Genomic DNA, 3988 nt, shown 5'->3' on the forward strand with positions numbered 1-3988 from the left:
GTGTAACTCATATGTGTTGGACGTATGTTATGGGATGGAAAGGATGTTCTGTGGTTCTGAATCAATAGGTGTTTCTGGTATAAGGAACACAAGAAGAAAAAAGGGAATTACAGTTGTTGGGACAATTTGGTTTGGTTTGATTTTTCCCTTCCACCCCTGCAGCAGAGGGTGGCACGTGCACATACCCTGCAAACAGCTTGAAAGAGAGCAGCCACTGTTTTGCACACAAAGGAGAGCAGTGGTTAGAAAAGTGGATCCTTAAAAGAGTTTCAGTTTGGTGGCTACATGTGTAAAAAGCCCAGAAGGGCTCTTAAGAGGAGAGATGTCTGGAATGGACATCACTTTGATCAGTACTAACAGGCTGTGCTTTATAAAGATCAGCATAGCAGTGATGTTATTGAGGGTAGTACTTGATTCAAGCTCAAAAGCACAGGTCTTGGAATGGGGCTCAGAAGCTGAAGCCTGCTAACCAAATTGACTTGTACATACAAGAAACTCTTCAGATGTTGGTAGCTATAGTCAGAGGACAACCAGATAAGAGGTAACATTCAGCTCTGTTGTTCGAAGGTTCGGGATCAGACCCTAGGAGCACGTTTCTTCCTGTTGTGAGAGGGTGAAACGAGCCTTCTCTTTGATGGGTGTTTCGGCTCAGCCTTTCTGAGCGGGTTAGAAGGGCTGATCTTAAGGCCCAGTCTATTTTCATTACATGTGTTACGCAGATTTCCTTAAAAAGGAATCTTGTGCTTTAGCCAGGAAGATAAATAATGAGGAAACATCTGCTATTTAAGCTCTGGACTGACCTATAAATCTTAATGACGAATGCAATCCCAGAAGCAGAAATCATCTACAGATTGCAAAATTCCCTCACTCTCTCTGGTTTTTCGGTTTTCCTTTTATTCTGTTTGTTGGGTTTGGGGCTTTTTTAAACAGTTGTGGTGGTGTTCCTGTGATGGCTGGTAATTTGGGAGCCCGAGCGTTTGGTTTTTCCCCCCTCACTGTTTCATTGTAGCTGATAGGAGCTGCTGAGAGGAGGGCATGGCAACCATAACAACACAAGAAGGATGGGACAGACAGCCCCTACAAGGAGCTGACAGACAGAGAATAATGACAGAGTAGAGGATGGTTAACTAATGGTTTGGATGATTTACTCTTGAGAAGCTCTGGAGGATGGGATGCTTCTTTGCCTGTTATTTCAACCTCACGTGCTGAACAAACAAGTTTGCCAACTGCTTCAAGCCTCTACTGCCTTTTCTCCTACCAGGGGATGGGAATCTGCTTCTCTCTTCAGCACTGCTCTGTGGCCTGCCTCCCAAAGGCAGGATTGCTGTGAATGACAAGAGGGTTCTTTCTCCTCTAGAGCTGCAGCAGAAGGTGCTCAGCAAATGTTTAACACAACTGCACCTGTGATGCCCATAAATTTAAGGAGGCTAGAATACAAAATGCTGTGGAGAGTGTCAGGTTCAGGGTGGAGAGGAGGATGTTGGTGTGGGGCATGGCTCACCCGCAGCATGAGCAAAGATGAGGAAACTCTCATCTCGACTTTGCCCGAGATGCCGAATGGAGCTGGAGAGCCTCTCACACAGCCAGGCATTCTGTTATCTGTTTGTTTGTTGCAAGGTCAGGCTAATTTTATTCTCTGTTTCACATTGCTTTAGTCTAAACATCAGAAGAGGTGCCATTGGGGTAGAAGTCTCAGGAGATTGTGAGCAGCATATGAACCATTTCTCTTGATAAATGGTGGGACCATCCACCTGCAAGGGGGCAAGGATGGAGTAATTCTCCCAAAACTGTGGAGAGATCCTAGCCTCCCATGAGTCAGCATCCTCAGTCTGTAGATCCATAGGCAGGTAAGATGCCCATGAAAACCATTCACATGTCTGTCCCAGACTGTGACAAGGCAGGGACAAGTGAGCTGGGCTGGAAACTCAACCATCTTTTGGGAGGGGTGCTCCCAGGGAAGAAATTAGCCCAGTCTGAATTACACTAGGGAGGCATGACTGCAGTGCTGGAGTGGCAGGGCTGATGCTATTCAGGCACACAAGCAGACTAAAAATAAGGTAGTGTTTTGTGGCTGAAACAGCAAGTCAGGGACTGAGAGCTAAAATTAAAGACGTGGTGATACTCTGTTTTGTTGTTTCCTGTGCCTTGAATACCATCTGCTTGAAAATCAGGTGAATCCAAGTGTTATTCTGGAGGGCTCTCCTTATTAGACTGAGATTTTCCTGAAGTGCAGCAAAGAATTTGGTCTAAAAGAGGAAATAAACAGGAGTCTAATAAGTAAATGCAGAAGAGACTGCAAACTGATGAGTGATCAGAAGAGGGTGAACGGGTTTGAGTGACATCTGGAGTAAAGCAGTGCTGTGCTCTTTCAATTACAGGTTTAAGACTGCCACAATTGACAGATTAAAGGTGTTCACCCTAATCCAAAATTATACTTTCCCCAGTCAAATTGACCATTGTGTCAGCTTCAATTTGTTCAGATACGTCACCCACAGTGACTGATTGGACCGATTCACTTGCACACTCTTTGACAAGGTCCCTGTTTTGTGTTCACTCCTTACTCTTGCTATTTCCCTTGTCAGACAGATACTCTAGAGGCATTTCCATTATCTCCCATGTAGCTGTACCTCAGAAACGTACTGGACTGGAAAGAAAAATCCTCAGGCCAATTATTCTGACATAAACTCTACTTATCAGAAAGCACTAGAATATGAAGCGTAAGTTAAAATAGCTCAAAAATAGGACACATACACACTGAGACACACACACCCCAGGCAGACACCTCAGTAATGCTGTGCCCAGTCTCTGTCATGACTGAGAATGCATGAGCACTTTGAAATAAGAAACAACCCAAACATCAAGCCTGAAACAGCCTCTCTGAGGAGGGAAGCGCTTTTAATTTAAAGCAAAACCAACAAATGGTTTGCACAGATCTGCCCCGTGTTGGTTGTGTTGGGAGCAGGAGCAGTGTACTGCTGGGAGAACACTCACCCCGTCATCTTCCTGACCCTTGGGAAAAAAAGACCAAAAATCAACAGTGTTTGCAAATTTCTGAGAACCAGGCTGGTGCTGGTGCTCTTTGGGTAAAAAAATCCCTCTTCAGTCTGCATACCAGTGGTGAGACTGGCACTCGGGTGTCAACCACGATTCTTGCTGAATCTTCACTTGAATCTTATTTCAAGGTGATGTAGATGAGTGTATAATTAATTTCATTGTCCTCTCAGGTTCTTTTGTATCTCTCTTAGTGTTTTGGGATATTTTCTCTTTCCTGTTGTTTTGTTTTTTGAAGTTATCCATGGACATAAAAATGAACTATTTTTGCTCAGGTTACAAGTACATAAAAATGTCCAGTGTTATCTATCCCTGTGACCCGTCTGTCACAGTCTCTCACACAGCCATTAGTGAGGTTTCCAGGCCCTGCAACAGATAACATTTAAAAGAGATACTGCAGCCAGGACAAACATGACTTGCCTATCCAGCAATAAAGGCTTGCACTAAAGCTGAGGGAAGAGTTCTTTCCCTCTGCTTGTGACAGCAGTTTGGAGTGGGATGCTCGCAGGACAGTGGCGTTCTACAGAGGTCTATGGGCACTGAGGGTTGACTTGTGACACTACCTGTTAGCAGTGCTAGCTAACCCTCTGCTTTCCACTCTGGAGACTCCTGTGGTTAAGATACTCTTATTCTACAGGACATTGGCAGAATATTTGTCATTCTGTTAACATTTTGCCCAAAGTTTTATGGATCCCTTGCAAGGTCCAGAGTGAAGTTGCTGAATTTTGGGTTGTAGCTGAGTTTTGAATTGTAGAGAAAGGGAAGGAAATGCACTCTTTTTGTTACAGCTTTTAAGCAGCTTTAAGACCTTAGAGAACTGATGTAGGTTTGAACCTTGGCACATGCTTTATCTGCAGCCATGCCTTTGGCTTTTCTGCATAGTTATCAAGAAAGGTATGAAATGTGAAACGTAAGAACACAGCAGTACCTAGTACTG

Source organism: Colius striatus, chromosome 4 (genome assembly GCF_028858725.1).
Source record: "Colius striatus isolate bColStr4 chromosome 4, bColStr4.1.hap1, whole genome shotgun sequence".
NCBI classification, from domain to species: Eukaryota; Metazoa; Chordata; class Aves; order Coliiformes; family Coliidae; genus Colius; species Colius striatus.